Source organism: Mobula hypostoma, chromosome 4 (genome assembly GCF_963921235.1).
Source record: "Mobula hypostoma chromosome 4, sMobHyp1.1, whole genome shotgun sequence".
In the NCBI taxonomy this organism is placed as follows: Eukaryota; Metazoa; Chordata; class Chondrichthyes; order Myliobatiformes; family Myliobatidae; genus Mobula; species Mobula hypostoma.
Window position 1 is genome coordinate 116,219,682 of NC_086100.1, and position 20,534 is coordinate 116,240,215.

The following is a 20,534-nucleotide window of genomic DNA, read 5'->3' on the forward strand; positions in this document are numbered from 1 at the left end:
CATAAAGCATTTCGGCAAGAAAGGTTTCATAGGAACGCTCTACCTTAGCGGGGGGAAATACGGACAGTTGGCAACCCTACACCTCACAGACTGTCTCAGGCTGGCTGTCTGTAGTTATGAGCCAAATTTCAGGGAACTAGCAGATTGAATGCAACAGTCAATTTTTATTCATTTATTTTTTGTGTTGAAATAAAATTAAATAATGAAACTTAGAATTAAAGGTGTGAAGTATTGTAATATTCTTAAAGAAAGACAGCTATGGCCTGTTTGATATGCTAGTTACAGTGTTTTCTTGTTTGAATTAATTTGAAAGTTTGACAAAAGTATTTTGTGTAATTCAAATACAATTTGCCCAAATAAAAGGCCTCAAATTGGAAGTACAATCTGAGCTGTTTTTTCTCTAAACGATTTAGAAGGTATATTTTGCCTTTCACTGAGGTCGAGGTGGGGGATCTTGGGCTTAAAAATGTTGGTGACCACTAATGTAACGGGTAAAAGAAAGTTGAGCATGGATATAGGACCAATAGAAAATGATGCTGGAGGTATTGTAATGAGAGACGCAGAGACAGCAGAGGAACTGAAATTTTATTTTGCATCAGTCTTCACAGTGGAATACATCTGCAGTATACGGAACTTTCAAGCGTGTTGGGGAAGTGAAGTAGGTGCAGTGAAAACTACAACTGAGAAGGTGCTCAGGAAGCTTAATGGTCTGAGGGTAGATAAAGCTCCTGGACCTGATGAAATACACCCTTAGGTTTTGAAGGAAGTAGCTGGGGAGACTGCGGAGGCATTAACAATGACCTTTCAAGAATCGATAGATTCTGGCATTGTACCGGATGACTGGAAAATTGCAAATGTTACTCTGCTATTTAAGAAGGGTGGGAGGCAGCAAAAAAGAAACTATAGACCTGTTAACCTGACATCAGTGGTTGGGAAGTTGTTGGAATTGATTGGTAGGGATGAGATTATGGAGTACCTGGAGGCACATGACAAGACAGGCCAAAGCCAGCATGGTTTCCTGGAAGGAAAATCCTGCCAGACTAACCTACTGCAATTTTTTGAGGAAATTACAAGCAGGGTAGACAAAGGAGATGTGGTAGATGTGGTGTACTTGGATTTTCAGTAGGTCCTTGACAAGGTACCGCACATGAGGCTGCTTAGCAAGATAAGAGCCCATGGAATTACAGGGAAGTTACTAGCATGGGTGGAGCATTGGCTGATCGGCAGAAAACAGAGAGTGGGAATAAAGGGATCCTATTCGGGCTGGCTGCTGGTTACCAATGGAGTTCCACAGGAGCCGGTGTTGGGACCGCTTCTTTTTATGATGTATGTCAATGATTTGCAATGTGGGACTAATGGATTTGAGGCTAAATTTGCCGATGATACAAAGATATGTTGAGGAGGAAACAGAGAGCCTGCAGAGAGACTTAGATAGTTTAGGGGAATGGGCAAAGAAGTGGCAAATGAAATACAAAGTTGGAAAATGTATGGTCATGCACCTTTGTGGAAGAAATAAGTGGGCAGACTATTATTTAGATGGGGAAAGAATTCAAATTGCAGAGATGCAAAGGGACTTGGGAGTCTTTGTGCAGGATACCCTAAAGGCTAACCTCCAGGTTGGGTTGGTGATGAAGAAGGCAAATGCAATATTGGCATTCATTTCTAGAGGTATAGAATATAAGAGCACATGAGACCACATTTGGATTATTGTGTGCAGCTTTGGGCTCCTTATTTTAGAAAGGATATACTGACATTGGAGAGGGTTCAGAAAAGATCCATGAGAATGATTCCAGGAATGAAAGGGTTACCATATGAGGAACGTCTGGCAACTCTTCGGCTGTATTCCCTGGAGTTTAGGAGAATGAGGGGGGATCTCATAGAAACATTCCGAATGTTAAAAGGCCTGAACAGATTAGATATGGCAAAGTTATTTCCCATGGTAGGGTCGTCTAGGACAAGAGGGCACATCTTCAGGATTGAAGGATGTCCATTTGGAACAGAGATGCAGAGAAATTACTTTAGTCAGAGGGTGGTAAATCTGTGGAATTTGTTGCAATGAGCGGCTATGGAGGCCTAATCATTGGGTGCATTTAAGGCAGAGATAGATAGATTCTTGATATGCCAGGGCATCAAAGGGTATGGGGAGAAAGCAGGGGAGTGGGGATGATTGGAAGAATTGGATCAGCCCATGATTGAATGGTGGAGCAGACTCGATGGGCCAAATGACCTACTTCTGCTCCTATATCTTATGGTCTTAAGGTCTTGTGGTCTTAAAGAGTGGAGTGACATTTGCAATTTTCCAGTCCTCCAGAACCATTCCAGAATTTTTGATTCTTGGAAGATCACTACTAATGCCTCCCAAAATCTCTTCAGCTACCTCTTACCAAACCCTGCTGTGTAGTCTATCTGGTCTGGGTGATTTATCTAACTTCAGATTTTTCAGTTTCCCAAGCACCATCTCCTTAGTAATTGAAAGAACACTGACATTCTCATACTACTTTCATTCTGCTTACGTCTTCCACAGTGAAGAATGATACAAAATACTTGTTAAATTTGTCCGCCATTACTAACTCTCCAGCATAATTTTCCAGCAGTCCAATATCTACTCTCATCTCTCTTTTACTCTTCATATATCTGAAAAACATTTTGCATCCTCATCCATATTATTGTCTAACTTAACTTCATATTTGTTTTTTCCTCTGTTTATGACTTTTTAGTTGCCTCTGTTGGTTTTTAAAAGCTTCCCAATCTTCTAACTTCTCATTATTTTTTGCAATATTATATGCCCTCTCTTTTTCATTCATGCTGTCTTTGACTTCCCTTGTCAGCCACAGTTGCCTTATCCTTCATCTGGGGTGTATCTTTCCTGCATCTTCCAAACTTCCCCCAGAAACACCAGCAATTGCTAGTCTGCTATCTTCCCTGCTAGTGTCCCCTTCCAATCAACTTTGGCCAGCTCCTCGCTCATGCTTTTGTCACTCCCTTTACTCCACTGCAATACTGATACATCTGATTTTAGCTTCTCCTTCTCAAAGTGCAGGATCAATTCTATCATATTATGATCACACTCTCCTAAGTGTTCCTTGACCTTCAGCTCCCAAATCAAAATCTGGGTCATTACATAATACCCAAACCAGAATTGCCTTTCCCCTTTGTGGGCTCAACCACAAGCTGCTCTAAAAAGCCATTTTGGAGGCCTTTAATAAATTCTCTCTCTTGGGATCCCACGCACACCTGATTTTCCCAATATACCTGCATATTAAAATCCAGCATGATCATCACAACATTGCCCTTTCTTTATGTCTTTCCTATCTCCCATTGTAATTTGTACCCCACATCTGGCTACTCTTCAGAGGCCTGCATATAACTCCCATCAAGGTCTTTTTACCCTTGCAGTTTCTTAACTCTACCACCAAGGATTCTATATTTTCGATTCTTATGTCACTTATTTCTAAGGAGTTGATTTCATTTTTTTTTTACCAGTGTAGCCACCTCAACCCCTCTGCCTACCAGCCAGTATCCTTGGATGTTAAGCTGCCAATTATGATCTTCTTTCTGCCATGACTCAGAGATGCCCAGAACTTCATATCTGCCAATCTCTAACTGTGCTACAAGACCATCTACTTTATTCCATACACTGTATGCATTCAAATATAACACCTTTAGTCCTGTATATTAGCCTGGAGGCCCCGCTTTTCGGCTTTCTGCCTAATTCCCTATATTCTATCTTCAGGACCAAGGATGGTGGCGCAATGGGATCAGCGCTGGACTCCGGAGCAAAGGCTCCCGAGTTCAAATCCAGGTTGGGCCACCCCCGAACACGCTTTCCATCCGTGCCGGGTTGAGCGTCGAGCTCGCCACTCGGCCTCATTAAAAAAAAGGGTTGAGTCAGGAACGTTCATATCATGACCCCGTTAATCCAAAAGGAGACCAATCTTGACACCACGCGCCAGACAAGAATGGCAGACTGTCTGGTGCGACACGCTTAAAGAAAAACCAAGGAGGGCTTTTTCCTACCTATGTTGTTGGTACCAATATGTACCATGACTTCCAGCTGTTTATCCTCCTCCTTTAGAATGCTGTGGACCAAATCTGAGACATCCCTGACCCTGGCATCTGGGAGGCAACATACCAACTGAATGTCTCTTTCACCACCACAGAATCTGCTTTCTGCTCCTTTACTAATGGAATCCCCTATCACTACTGCACTCCTCTCTCTGTCCTTCCCTTCTGAGCCCCAGAGCCAGACTCAGTGCCAGAGACCTGGTTGCTGTGTTTCCCCCCCACCGATAAGTCGTCCCTCCCCAGCAGTATCCAAAGTGGTCTATTTACTATCGAGGGGAATGGCCACAGGGATACTCTGTACTGGCTGCCTATTCCCTTCCCCTCTTCTGACAGTCACCCAGATACCTACCTCCTGTAACTTAAGAGGTGACTACCGCCCTGTAGCCCCTATCGATCAGCTTCCTCTTTTCCTGTGTGAGATGAAGATCATCCAGTTGCAGCTTCATTTCCTTAACATGGGCTCTAAGGAGCTGCATCTTGGTGAGCTTCATGCAGATGTAGTTGTCAGGGAGACTGGAGGTCTCTCAGATTTCCTGCATCTCACACAAAGTACATACCACTAACGCTTGTCCCATTCTTAGCACACTAGCTATGTACCAACAAAAAAAACTTACTGGAATCCTACTTACTCGTTTACCTAAAACCTTCACATATGTTTGTCCACGCCTGTTCTCCACCTAGATCCGTTGAGCCAATGTCCGGCCACTCTACCACTACCCCACTCCAACAATGGCCACTCTGCTTACACCTTTTTACTGGCCCTGTGCTGATTTCAGCCTACTGAAAAGAACCAAAACACCAGCAACATGTCATTCACTAGTGACACAGCAGGAGGTTTACAAAGAGCGCTGGTGACTTTAGTTCTTTTTAGTGGGCTGAAATCAGCACTGAGCCAACAAAAAGGAAGAGTTCTCACATTGATAGCAACCCGCCACAAAAAAATTCTTTAACCCAATTTAAAGTAGTGCCAATCCACCCAGAGCCCGTTTTCGTTACTACAGAAGTTAAATATGCAAAGGCTAGAAAGGTTTTGGCTATTGTTTCAGCTAGAGCTTTAAGCTAGTTGGGGGTTTAGTACAGACCTGCAAAGGAAACTTGTGAAAAGAGGTGCCTCGCTCATCTGATTGTGTCAGTTCAGTTACTCTAGTAGTGTACTGAGAACAATTCTTTTGATTTGACAGAGTTTCGTCCCGACGTCGTTGACGAATATCAAGTCTTTCTAGAATAGTCCTTGTTGCATCTATCATAAATCTTTCCTTAAAACTGGACATGAGATATGCAACACAGATTAAATAATCAAATTACTTCATGAGTCATTTCTCTATAAACCTTAAAAAGCAGGTGATAGTTTGGTAGCAGTATGTCTGAACAACCTTTGTCATCAGAAATTTTTACCTTTCAAGTGAACTGAAGGATCATATCAATGCTATTATGAGAATGAGCACTGTCAAGGCATGGCTGTACAGGCAGATTTTACTCTAATATTAAAAAAATATGTATCATAACATTTATCAAGAGCCAAATAGTGCGTCTTCTCCTGTTGATTGTTAGAACGTAGTCTGGAGTTACAGTATATAGCAAGTATTAATTTCACCAGCAACTAATCTTCAGCCATGAATGTGGATTGTAGATTGAAATTAAAATTCAGCCCCGAACAATAGTTTTCCTGGGGCTGTAGACTGGAGTTGACTGTAAACCAGACAATGCTGATTAACATTCATTTTGGGTGTCTGGAAGTGTGGGTGTGAAGAAAGAGGTGACTAAAAACTATATGTAATTTGAAGGAAGCATTGTAGATACATGGTAATGATAGAATTATCCTGCTGTTACCTTTGATCTTTAGCATATAAAAATGTCTTGTAATAGTGGATCGGGAGGCTTCTTCCTTGAAGAGTACCTCAATATGATGCCTGCTGCTTGTTTTTGTGGAGCAAAACACTTCCATATCCACTAGCTTCAATGTCTCTCTGGTGACTTTGTTCATGTTGCACCATGGTGGTAATACTCTCCAACTGAATACACAGAAATAATTGAAGGCTTGTCTGTGAAAGTAACATTGTTTATTTGGGGAGTAAAGTTTTCAGAGCATCCCTAAAACTTAGCATTATCAATTAACCTCCAAAAGTAAAATTTATTATAGACCTGTTTCCACATGTTTCAACTTGAAATCGAAATCTATCAAAAATATTATTGGTTAAGTAAGGACACCAATAGTTTGGAATTAATTTTCGTTGTAAGGTATTATTTGCACCACAGCACAAACTTTTAAGAGCAAATAAGAAATCTGGGTAAATACAATAGTATTTGAGATTAAAATTGCTGAAAGGTTTATAGGACTAACAGTTTCAGTTTACCAGAGAGGAAAACATTTTCATTTCTCTAACCTTCTGCTTCAGTGAATCTTTCCATCTTATCTTCCCATACAAACTCCAGATCATGGGCTTCATTGAACCGTTTAAAATATAAACCAGTAATGTCGAAAATTGTCATGTTACCTTGACATTTAACAATGGAGTGGAATAGTGACCATAATTGGATAAATGGAAACGTCAAATCTTTGTCGTAAGTATATTCATAGACTTGGTGCCAATAAGGGCAAGTGCAATGAGGTATCTGTCTAATATGGAAGAGACTTCATTAAAAATATTTTTTCACAGTGTTCTAGTCTAACAGTTTCAATGTCATGGGCTGTTCAATGATAGAACAGTGTTTATATTTTCTCAAGTGTGGAAATATCCAGTGAGAAGAAAGCACCTCCCAGTTGATGCTTTTTATTTATTTCGATAGATGCTGCCTGACCTGCTGAGTTCCTCCAGCGTTTTGTGTGTGTCACTTTGGATTGCTAGCATCTGCAGACTTTCTCATGTTTATACATTCTTCTTACTGCTGCCATCAGGAAGAAGATACAGGCCCTCAGGAGTCACACTATTAGATTCAGGAACAGTTATTACCCCTCTTGAAGCAGAGGGGATAACCTCACTCAGTTTCACTTGCCCCATCACCAAGCTGTTCCTACAACCTATGGACTCACACTTGAGGATCTTTCATCTCATGTTCTTGATATTTATTGCTTATTTATTACTATTATTTCTTCTTTCTTTCTTTTTGTATTTGCACAGTTTTTTGTCTTCTGCGCACCAGTTGTCCACTTTGTTGGTGTGGTCTTTCAGTGATTCTATTAGTTTATCATGGTTATTGGATTTAATGAGTATAGAAAAAATTAATCGCAGGGTTGTGTATGGTAACATGCACTTTGATAATAAGTTTACTTTAAATTTGAACTTTGATGTCAAGGGATTCCTCTATTACGGTATTTCCCAATCTTTTTTAGCCAAGTGGCCTCCTAAGGCACCTTCATACTTGCCAACACCCCACTTAGGCACAATATACCTTCTGGCACCCCTATAGTGTAAAAAAATGTCTACCATATGTTAACATGAGAAAAATGATTCTGCTTTAAATTTTTATTTCTCTTTAAACTTGGCTTACACAGTACCTGTGTGCTGTACGGCCGTTTCGATATCAATGTGATGCTTGAGCTTGATGGTTTCTAGCAAGAGTTGGAATATCTGGTTCAGGTTGTGACAGCAAAAACCTTAAGACTCGAAGTGTAACAATGTCCAAGCAGTATCCGGTTTTTTTTGTGAGTTTGCGGTTAACTGCACTGAGACCTCTTTCAACAAGGTAAGAGTATGGAAATGCAATCAAGAGCAGTTAGGCTCTTCTCCAAAGACCAGGAAACTTCATATGACAGTGAAAAGGTGACGTTTTTGAAAAGCATTTTTGCTTCATCATCACACATAAAAGTTGCTGGTGAACGCAGCAGGCCAGGCAGCATCTCTAGGAAGAGGTACAGTTGACGTTTCAGGCTGAGACCCTTTGTCAGGACTAACTGAAAGAAGAGATAATAAGAGATTTGAAAGTGGGAGGGGGAGGGAGAGATACAAAATGATAGGAGAAGACAGGAGGGGGAGGGATGGAGCCAAGAGCTGGACAGGTGATTGGCAAAAGGGATATGAGAGGATCATGGGACAGGAGGTCTAGGGAGAAAGAAAAGGGGGAGGGGGAGAAAAACCCTGAGGATGGGCAAGGGGTATAGAGAGAGGGACAGATGGAGAAAAAGGAGAGCGAGAAAAAGAATGTGTGTATATAAATAAAAAACAGATGGGGTACGAGGGGGAGGTGGGGCATTAGCGGAAGTTTGAGAAGTCAATGTTCATGCCATCAGGTTGGCGGCTACCCAGATGGAATATAAGGTGTTGTTCCTCCAACCTGAGTGTGGCTTCACCTTTACAATAGAGAAGGCCGTGGATAGACATATCAGAATGGGAATGGGATGTGGAATTTAAATGTGTGGCCACTGGGAGATCCTGCTTTCTCTGGTGGACAGAGCGTAGGTGTTCAGCGAAATGATCTCTCAGTCTGCGTTGGGTCTCGCCAATATATAGAAGGCCACATTGGGAGCACCGGACACAGTATATCACCCCAGCTGACTCACAGGTGAAGTGTCGCCTCACCTGGAAGGACTGTCTGGGGCCCTGAATGGTACAGTAGAGGAGGTTTATATACACACATTCTTTTTCTCTCTCTCCTTTTTCTCCCTCTGTCCTTCTCACTATACCCCTTGCCCATCCTCTGGGTTTTTCCCCCCTCCCCCTCCTGTCCTATGATCCTCTCATATCCCTTTTGCCAATCAACTGTCCAGCTCTTAGCTCCATCCCCCCTCCTCCTGTCTTCTCCTATCATTTTGGATCTTCCCCTCCCCCTCCCACTTTCTAATCTCTTACTAGCTCTTTCAGTTAGTCCTGACGAATGGTCTCGGCCCGAAATGTCCACTGTACCTCTTTCAATAGATGCTGCCTGGCCTGCTGCATTCACCAGCAACTTTTATGTGTGCTGCTTGAAATTCCAGCATCTGCAAATTTCCTCGTGTTTGCTTCATCATTCTGAATTTCGATAATTTCTTCTTGCAAACTCTCTTCTTGTTCTTCCAGCTTGCAAGGAAAATGGGTTGATTACCCAGCTTGGAATTTCCAAATCATTCAAATCTTTGAATTGATTTTGAAAATCCTTCTTCTGTGTCTGCAGGTGTAAGCAGTATTTTTGCAAATCACTGTCTGTGGAAAAGAGTGCCATGCTTTACATGCAGGGAAACTGTAAGAACGTTATTCTTTCAATGTTTTGCTTATATATTTCCAATTTTCCAATAAAAACAGACACTGCAATTACAGATAGGCTAGGTATGCCACATCTCCACGTAAAAATTCAATCTTGTTTCCCAATCTCTTGTCAATTTTGAGCAAAAATTCAACCAGTGTCGAAAAGATCAAAGAAACATTTTAAGCAGCAGCCTTTTGACAGCCAATGCACTTCAGTGTGAAGAAACAAGCATTCTAAATTTTCATCATTTTCTTGGTGAAGTACTCTGCTATTGAATAGATGAGCTTTAGTTTTGTTGATAGCAGATATTACAAGAATCATACTTGAAAAAAGTCGCTGATGAGGCTTTTGGCTGTGAGATGTTGATGATGAATTACACAATGGATTGCAAACAGACTTGGAATTTATTTTTTCATAAATGCCACTAAACCAGCATGGTGATCTGTCATACATGGTGCTCCATTTGTTGCACAAGAAATCATGGTCCTAATTGGAATATTTTTATCTTCAATATACATTTTGAGTTCATTGTAGATTGATTCTGTTGATATTTTTAAAAACTTTTTAAAAAAGAGAATCTCTTCATAAACTTTCTATTTTTGATAAACAGTACATGTGCCATTAGCAATGCCTCATTGTCTCGCACAGTTGACTAATCCAGTTGTACCCCAAATTCTGTTTTTTGTAGCTCTGTGCATCATTGGTATTCAATGTCTTCACTCATTTCATCAACACGATGAGCTACAGAGTTATTACTCAGAGGAATTGATTTTAAAATACTGGTATCCATTTTGAGAACAGTGGTGAGCACTTCTGATACAGCAGGCATTATTAATTTTTCACCCTTTGTATGAGATTTTCCACACTTTGCTATCATTTGGAAATGTTATAAGAAGCACTGAGACCACTATCAAGGTCATTTTTAGCTTTCTTGGCAAATGGCTCAAGTGTGCAAAGCTTTTCAAACGCTCCTTTCATCTTCTGGAACTGAGTAATACCATAATAGCCTTTTCAGGGTGTCTTTTATGGAAGTGTTCCTGCAATCTTGATGGTTTCATAGTTTCATTAAACAGTACAATATTACAAATAAGACTCATGGGGAGTCACTGATCTGACAGGAATGAAATAAAACCGCACTCCAGGTATGTAACATTGTATTTTTCGCACTTTCTGTAGTTTCTCTTTCTTAGGAGGATTAGAATTCAAGGCTTCACCACCTTCAGACTCATAGAGATCACGCCGTATGCATTTATCCATCATTAACAGGGCTACATTGAAATAAAAAATTAACACAAACTGGGAGTGCCTATCAAGTAGCGACACCAGCGAGTTGACACAGTCGGTTAGGTCTCATGCCGCTTACTGGCTGCTGATAACTTCTATTTCCTCTACGCCCCATTGGGACGTGTAACTGCCCCCATTAGGAATTACTGCTCTATTTGTTTACCTTCAATATCGGAGTTTGAATCTTTCAGTTTTGTCAGGGTGTCATTAATCACTGCCACAAGTGAGTCTTTTCCTCCCCATGTATATATGTTAATATCATCTGCAATGCGGTCAGAGTCAACGTTTAAGGGGACAGGAATAATTACTTTGCCAGATGCAAGGATGTTCCAGTGTATTAGTTCACATATGACCAAAGGGTAAGGACCATTTGGTGATACTTAAGTTAGGGTCATCATAGCTTACAGAGTTTCTTAACCTAATACTCTCTGAGTTATTAAGTTAGGAGTGTCCGAGCCAAATGAGACAATTTCCATAGTAAGTGTGACCTTGTCTGCAAAAAACAAATGGTAAGTGAGGTAGTACTGAATAATATTGTTTCAGCACAAATATTAAAAGTAAAGAATAACAAGAGCAACATTTCTTCCTGGAGTTAAGAGTTTCCCTTACTCTGAGAACAACATGCATTTCATGTGCATTCTTCCTGGGCAATGTATCTGTGAGATCTTCCTCCAGTGAATTGAAATGTTTAATTTTCTTTTTAGCTCTAAGCAAGTTTTATCTATTCAATACTTGACATGACTTCTTCCCATGGTGTTCTGTGATAGACTTATGTACTGGTCTAATATAAGGTTTCTATTAATTCTGGGGGGATAAATTCTGTTGGGGCAAGTTTGCAGTTATCTATGGAGACAGTCTGACTCATAGACTTGTTTCCCCTCCTATTACAACCCCATCATTGATAATCTAGGTAACGAGACGAGGAGGTTTCCACCTAGGACAGAATCTAAGGTCGGAATAATTTCATGGAATTTCTTTTCTTGGATCCAGTCCCCTTTTGTAGTCTCCAAACTGTCTTGTCAGGTTCTTTTGCTTTCTCTTGAATTTCCACAAATTATCTCAGTTGCTTGAGGAGAGTGGTATCGGGTGCAGGCGATGGTTGGCTTGAGTTAGTGATCAGGGACATTAAGAAATAAGGTGTGATATTGCTGTGTACTCTTATTTTTGCAACTGGCATTTTGTTTAAGGACAGTTGCACCTCTAGTGGACTGGACAGTGTAACCTACTTTTGACCTCTCGATAGAAAATGGTACTGGAGAAATTGTAATGGGAGATGAGGAGATGGCAGAGGAACTGAACAAGTATTTTGCATCAGTCTTCACTGAGGAAGACAGCAGGATACCGAACACTCAAGGGTGGCAGGGAAGAGAAGTGTGTGCAGTCACAATTACGACAGAGAAAGTACTCAGGAAGCTGAATAGGCTAAAGGTCGATAAATCTCCTGGACCAGATGGAATGCACCCTCGTGTTCTGAAGGAAGTAGCTGTGGAGATTGCGGAGGCATTAGCGATGATCTTTCAAAAGTCGATAGATTCTGGCATGGTTCCGGAAGACTGGAAGATTGCAAATGTCACTCCGCTATTTAAGAAGGGGGCAAGGAAGTAAAAAGGAAATTATAGACCTGTTAGCTTGATGTTGGTGGTTGGGAAGTTGTTGGAGTCGATTGTCAAGGATGAGGTTACAGAGTACCTGGAGGCATATGACAAGATAGGCAGAACTCAGCATGGATTCCTTAAAGGAAAATCCTGCCTGACAAACCTATTACAATTTTTTGAGGAAATTACCAGTAGGCTAGACAAGGGAGATGCAGTGGATGTTGTATATTTGGATTTTCAGAAGGCCTTTGACAAGGTGCCACACATGAGGCTACTTAACAAGATAAGAGCCCATGGAATTACAGGAAAGTTACATATGTGGATAGAGCGTTGGCTGATTGGCAGGAAACAGAGAGTGGGAATAAAGGGATCCTATTCTGGTTGGCTGCCGGTTACCAGTGGTGTTCCACAGGGATCAGTGTCGGGGCCGCTTCTTTTTACATTGTACCTCAACGATTTGGATTATGGAATAGATGGCTTTGTGGCTAAGTTTGCTGACGATACGAAGATAGGTGGAGGGGCTGGTAGTGCTGAGGAAACGGAGAGTCTGCAGAGAGACTTGGATAGATTGGAAGAGTGACCAGAGAAGTGGCAAATGAAGTACAATGTTGGAAAGTGTATGGTTATGCACTTTGGCAGAAAAAATAAACGGGCAGACTATTATTTAAATGGGGAAAGAATTCAAAGTTCTGAGATGCAACGGGACTTGGGAGTCCTCGTACAGGATTCCCTTAAAGTTAACCTCCAGGTTGAGTCAGTAGTGAAGAAGGCGAATGCAATGTTGGCATTCATTTCTCGAGGAATAGAGTATAGGAGCAGGGATGTGATGTTGAGGCTCTATAAGGCGCTGGTGAGACCTCACTTGGAGTACTGTGGGCAGTTTTGGTCTCCTTATTTAAGAAAGGATGTGCTGACGTTGGAGAGGGTACAGAGAAGATTCACTAGACTGATTCCGGGAATGAGAGGGTTAACATATGAGGAACGTTTGTCCGCTCTTGGACTGTATTCCTTGGAGTTTAGAAGAATGAGGGGAGACCTCACAGAAACATTTCAAATGTTAAAAGGCATGGACAGAGTGGATGTGGCAAAGTTGTTTCCCACGATGGGGGAGTCTAGTACGAGAGCGCATGACTTCAGAATTGAAGGGCACCCTTTCAAAACAGAAATGCGAAGAAATTTTTTTAGTCAGAGGGTGGTGAATCTATGGAATTTGTTGCCACAGGCAGCAGTGGAGGCCAAGTCATTGGGTGTATTTAAGGCAGAGATTGATAGGTATCTGAGTAGCCAGGGCATCAAAGGTTATGGTGAGAAGGCGGGGCAGTGGGACTAAATAGGATAAAATGGATCAGCTCATGATAAAATGGTGGAGTAGACTCAATGGGCTGAATGGCCTACTTCTGCTCCTTTGTCTTGTGGTCTTATGGTCTTATGGACCTCATTGACCAGTTTTGCCGGGCCTATTTAATCTCTCGATTCCTTTGCTCCATCCTGCCACTTGATTGTGGGTAGAATGGATTGTTATCCTCTACTTGTGTGCCTCTTTGTTCATACATGGCCTGAAAGCCTTTAGCAATGAAGGAAGTCCCTCATTTGGCATAAATGCAGCTGGGGATGCCAGCATATGAAAACATGGAGTACTGTGATAGTTGGGGTCTTGCTACCAGACGCTGTGGAGAATAACCAGGTATATCCTGTACAAAAATTAATTACAGTTATCACAATTTTTTATCTTTCCGAGAAGGTAGATTTCCTTGGAATGTTGGAAATGGGCCTATATAATTGGTTTGCATTGGTGCTGTTGGTTTTATTTGTCTTATAGGAGGTGATCTTGTGACTGCACCTTTTTTATAGGCCAGACAATCTTTACAATTTGCAGTGAATCACTTACATCCGCTCAGCATGCAAGGTCACCAGTATAACATTCACGAGTGGCTTGTCCGCTACCATGGTTATGTCTAAATCCTTGGTGGGCTTCTTAAATCAGTGCTTCCTGCTCGTAGGCAGGAGGTATTTGCTTCTTATCCTTTTTAAGGTGACATACCCAAACTTCAGCTCACCATCAGCTTCATATTTGTACCGTGTTAGAATTGCTTTAGAATTGGGTGCAGTAACATCTAGGAGAATTCTTAAAACATCATCCTGGTTATTTTTTCTTTATTGGTAGTTACTACCAAAACCGCGGCCTCCCTGACCATAGTATGGTCCTTCCTTGTTTTATTTGTTTGTTACCATAGCTGTGCAGGATGTGTAACAACTGTACTAATGGTTTGGTCACTCATAATTCATAAATATTCTTCCACGTGGACAAATGTGGAAGCAGTTTACCTCTCTGTGTTCTCTGACTGGTAGTTGACCAGATGGGAAGATCTCTTTCTACCGCATTCCTAATATAATTCAAGTCAATACATATCAATTCTGTTCTGTTGTATTTACTGATTTTAGACATAATTCTAGGGCTTTAGCCTCTTTAAGTTGGGTTGCATGATTCTCTAAAGGATGCACTTGTAACTCAGGTGGTTCAAGTTCAGTTTCTGAGAAAAATGTTTCTTTCTATAATTAGAATCAGGGATTATAATTGAGTGGATCCATCCATCACAGTGCCATATTTGAGAATAGTACTGTATCTGAAGGATATCTTGCTGCATTGGGTCATGGAGAAGATACTTCTCCATCTCCCATGACACTTATTGTAATAAACGTATGGAATACCATAGTAAGACATTGTTCAAAGGCAGTAAATTACTGTTCTGTTGGGGTGAAATGATAGAAGATGTGGTGTATGGGGGAGGCAGCTTGTGTTTCTCCTTCCTCGTTATAGCAGATGGCTTCAAGGCTTTTTAGAGAAACACAAATTTGCAGAGCAAGAGACTGTGTTAGGTCTCTTGTTGAGAGGTTCATTGCTTACCGAACTGCAGTCATCAATTTCTCTAGTGCTTTATAATCTTCTTTGGCAAGAACAGAAGGTATTTCATTTTTCACTGTACGTGTATCATATACGGTGACGGTTTTGACAATTGAGCATAGTCAGGTATGAAAGCTCTAACATAATTCAATAGGTCTAGGATTGATTGCAAGGCTTTTAGGTTATTTGGATATCCTACTTTCAAAGCTTCAAAGTACATTTATTATTAAAGAATGTTTGAATTATACAGTACATCCTTGAGATTTGTTCGCTTACAAGTAGCCAGAAAGCAAGAAACCCGAAAGAACCCAATTAAAGAAAATAAATAAAAGACCAACTCCCGATGCGCAAGAGAAAAGAAAAAAAAATACAGATCATACAAACAATTGAAGTGAACAGTAACATTCCAGACCAAATTGAGTCCTTAGATCCGAACCCAGGAGCGTCAGAGTAGGCCCAAAGCCTGGCTTATCAGTTCATCATATTAATGGGCATAGAGCACAGCAGCTGGGGCAGTCTTCATAGCCTCAGCGCCATGGAGAGAGGAGTGGTTGTCGTGTATTGAAATGATGTCAGTTAATGTAGTTTGAAACTTGTCAGCTACGGTGATGATGTCATCAGCCTGGGACAGAACAACACGTGATGTGAGGGAGAATGGAAGCGGGAATGAAAAGTAAAGACACATTCAGTCCATGAGGCATTGAGTCCTGATAGATGCATTATCTAATTAAGTACTAAGATAGGTTGAGGGTGAACAGAAGGAATTTGCATTTGTTGTTAATGAGACTAGAGCCATTTGAAAAAACTTCTTGTGTAGGGGGTGTAAATTTAGGGTTGCCAACTGTCCTGTATTAGTCGGGACATCCTGTATATTGGGCTAAATTGGTTTGTCCCATATGGGACTGCCCTTGTCCCGTATTCCCCTCGCTAAGGTAAAGCGTTCCTATGAAACCATTCGTGCCCAAATGTCATAAAGTGAAGAAGCAATTACCATTAATTTATATGGGAAAAATTTTTGTGCATTCCCAGACCCAAAAAAACCTAACAAATCATACCAAATAACAAATAAAACCTAAAATAACACGAACATATAGTAAAAGCAGGAATGATATGATAAATACACAGCCTATATAAAATAGAAATAATGTATGTACAGAGTAGTTTCACTGAACAGAGTCGCCAAAACCGATTTGTAGGAAAAAAATTGGCACGTACACGCATGTGTACACAGGTGCCCGCGCAAGGCTTCATGGTCATGGTAGTCTTTCTTGGGGTGAACACAAGTGTCCCGTATTTGACTGCTACTTTTGTCCCTATTTGGGAGCGAGGAAGTTGGCAACTCTATGTAGATCTGTGCATGTCAGTAGATTCAGGAGCTAGAAGTAATATACTGGGTGAAAATGTGTGGAAAAATCTTAAGTCAGGAAAGATAAAACACCATTCGTATACTCCTAAGCAGAAGAGAAAGCTGTACCCATATGCATCTAGCACATCAGTGGAGGTTGAGGGGGTGTTTGAATGCAAAATAAGTATTGGAAACAGAACAGACCAGACAGAGTTCATCATGATAAAAGGCAATGGTGAACCACTCCCAGGTAGAGAAACAGCTACAAAATTGGGTGTTAAAGATTGCAGAAAATGTATCAGTAGTGACAGACATTAAAGAGTCACTTGAGCTGCCATACACAGAAGTGTATGAAGGGATGGGAAAGCTGAACACTAAGCAGATCCAAAGGTAAAACATGTGGCCCAGCCACTCAGACGCATACCTTACAACTTAAGGGAGGCTGTTGAGCAACAAATTGAACAGCTAATGAAAATGGACATTATTGAGAAAGTTGAAGGCCCAACTCCTTGGGTTAGGACATCAGAATGTGCAAATGAAAAGGGCAAATGAAGCAATTGTGAGGGAGGGATGTCCCATTCCGACTGTAGATCAGATACTGCCAGGGGCGGCGCTAAGGTGGTGTTAGCTGGTGCTATAGCCCCAGCAGAAATTACAATAGTACCACTAAGAAATTAACTGAAATTTGACATACAAATTGCAGCTGCTTTGCTTTCTCTGTATAGTTTTGAATACAGCTTGTTTCTCCAGTTGATCTAGTGAAACAGCGTCCCCAATTACCATAGTACCCATGCAGCAATAAAGTTATAAACTCTGTTCTGGTCTAACGTCAGATCCACTGCTCACTTCTGCTTATTCGTCCGTTGTCAATGTCTTGCCATTGCTGTCCTCAGATCAGTGAAGCTGACCTAGGATCACTTAAAGTGGTGATGTCACTCATTCTCACTCAAGCGAGAGATTGATAGTATACATCCAGGCTCAGATCCATGGTCTCGCGAGGCTAACGGATCCCCCCCCCCCCACACACACATTGTGCTTTTACAAGCTAGCGTGGGCCTGGCACATACATTATTTTGACTGGAGTGAAAAATGGATCGATTTTTAGTGAGGAAACGACCTCATCCAGAGGAATCAGTGGTGTCTCAGCCTGAGCCTGTCTTAATTGAAAGTGACATGCAGAAAGAAGTAAGTGGGAATGAGGACAAGAGCAGTTCATCGAAGGAGTGCGAGGGCAAAGTAGAGGAACAAGAAATGGAGCGGGATTCGGAAGAGAACACGGGTGAAGCTGCTCTTGGTGCTAGTGGGAATACTGTTAGCGACGTTGGCCTATTCTGATAAAGATGCGCCAACTAAAGTAATAGCAGATGCCAGCTCAGTAGACTGGGGGCAGTACTCAAACAAAAACAAAATGAAGAAATGGTCCCTGTCTACTATGTGAGTCGTAGTCTCACAGACTGTGAATGAAAACAAGCACAAACAGAGTCAGAAGTGTTAGCACTAGTATGGACCTGTGAATGACTTTATCCTTATTTGTATGGGAGAAAATTTGACCTGATATCACAGATCACAAACCTTTGGAGATGATTTACAGCACAAGATCTAAACCATGCATATGTATAGAGTGGTGGGTCTTGAGACTGCATCCATATGACTACAGAGTCATACACATGCCAGGAAAACAGAACATTGTAGACCCACTGTTGAGGCTAGTGGGAATAGTTGGTACAAAACAGCATTTTAGAATCAAGGTTTGGAGGCTTGGTATGGATAAGGCAGCTGAGAAACACTGCAAAACTTGTCATGGCTGTCAAACTGCATCTAGTCCCAACCCTCCAGAACCAGCTAAAGCTGACATTGTTACTAGATGGTCCTTGGCAAGAGGTAGCTGTTGATATGCTTGGACCATTACCAACAAACCATTCCATCCTAGTAGTAGTTGAATACGACAGCCTATTTTATGAATATGGTGTTTTGACCTTGACAACTATAGAGAGAGTTATTGACAGACTGCAGAGCATTTTCTCGACAGTTTGCATCTATCAAATCAGATAATGGACCTCAATTCAGATCTGAACAGTTCGAGGAATATTGTGAGAACAATGTAATCAAACACCCAAAAACAATGGCAGTGTGGGCTCAGGAAAATGGCGAAGTGGAGCGCCAAAAAGCAATACTGATGAAAAACATTAGGATTGCTCAAGCAGAAGGACTTGACTGGAAATATGAATTGAGAAAGTATGTGACTGTGTACAGATGTGCGGAACATGCCACTACAGGCAAAAGTCCTGCTGAACTTCTCTACAACTGCAAAATGAGGGGGAAGTTACCAGACATCAAGGAGGTACACATAGGAGAACTGAAAGTACGGGATTTGGACGCAGAGCAAAAAGGAAAGTACCAGATGATCACAGAGGAGCACAAGAGTCGACTGTAAAAGTTGGTGACACTGTGCTTATACTGCAAGAAGAAGAGGACAATTTCACCACACCTTTCAACACAACACCATACAGAATGGTGAGGAAAACAGGAAATCAAGTGGTAGTTGAATCTCCAACTGGAGTGCAGTATGCAAAGAACACCACACATGTAAAGTGTTCAACACAAGAGAGAATTTTGACAAACAGGAAGAAATTCAAGGATCTTACAATGAGGTACGGGGACAGGAGGACAATATGATGGGCAGTTACTTTCAAGTTCACAGTGAGCAAAAACCATTACCATACATTGAAAGCAAAGGGAAACCGGTAGAGGGACTTCAAAGGGTTAGAAAACAACCTCTGAAGTTAGAAATGGTTGAATCTGTGATTTGAATGTGTTTTAAAACATTGAAGTTCATTTCAAGTGAAATTTGCTTTCATCTCTGATCTTGACACCCTGTCTTTTCAGTCAATCTGGGTTGGTGTTTATATTGACCAAACAATGGAACAGTGAAAAACCCCAGCACCCTGGAGAGAACAGTGAACATCAGGGAGAACGAGCGAAATCGGCTCTCGCGTCCTATCTGGGTTGGCCTTTAAATTGTCTAAACAGCGAATCGTACCTTGCAGTGGGGCCCAGCAACTGCCAAGGGCTCAGGGCCTGACTATGCTGTCCAGCAAATCGCCCAACGCCCTGGAGAGGGGAGTGAGGATCCCAGGGAGCGAGCGAAATTGGCTCTCGCCTCCAATCTGGGCTGGTGTTTAAATTGTCTAAACAGTATTATTATACTTCGCTCTAGGATCCAGGCACCACTGCTGCAAAAGGCCCCAGGTCTAGACCACGCCATCCAGTGAGTCGCCCAGCCCGAAGTTGCTCTCAAGCTCTTCAAATCAGCTCGGTGCCCAGAAAAATCCAGCTCCACATCCGGTTCAGTTGTATGGGCATCAAACCTGCTTTGCCCCGACTTTTCCTCTTGGCACCTAAAGTGATCCAACCTCACACCTGGGCCAGTTGTACGGGCATCAGAACTCCTCTGCCCTGACCTCTCCTCTCCAAGTGACTCACTGTATCAGCATTGCTTCTGCAAAACACCATCTCGGCTCATCCCCCAAGACTGCCCCCTCACTATTTACTTCAGCAAAATTGTTTCTACTGATGTTTTTAGTCAACTTTCTTAACATTTTACCTACCAGTGAACTGCTGCATGCATTTGGAAATTTGACTTTTTGCCTTGAGTGACCTTTTATCTTAAGTGACTTTTTGTCTAAATTTAGAGGTTAAAGCATGTCACTTGTTATGGCTAGGAAATTGACTTCTGTACGACCAAGTCGATGTTTTTGAAGGTTATTGACGTAGCCTCTGTCAACCTTTTAATGACAATCCCCGTCTCTGTTTACTGCTCATCCAGTGTGTCGGCTGTGCAGTATATGCCCTCAATATGCATTCAAATGTCTGGTATTCTCTAAAGAGTCTCAATACTCCTGCAAAAAATATCTGTGGGCATCCCTGAAAACTTTGATTGGAGTCTGGTCCACTGATATTGTGAGCTATCAGTTGCTGTAAAGGCTGAGTAATGTCTGTCACTTTCAAGAAATGGGTGTGACCAGAAGCCACTGGCCATATCTATGCAAGATTTATACATTTTATGAGTCAATCCTTGAAGCTTTTGTTGTCATGACTGTTGCTGGGCTGAATTAGGTTCTGTGTGTTTACTCAGGATGATGTAATCGATGACCAATCACCATCATCCATCAGGCTTTCCTAT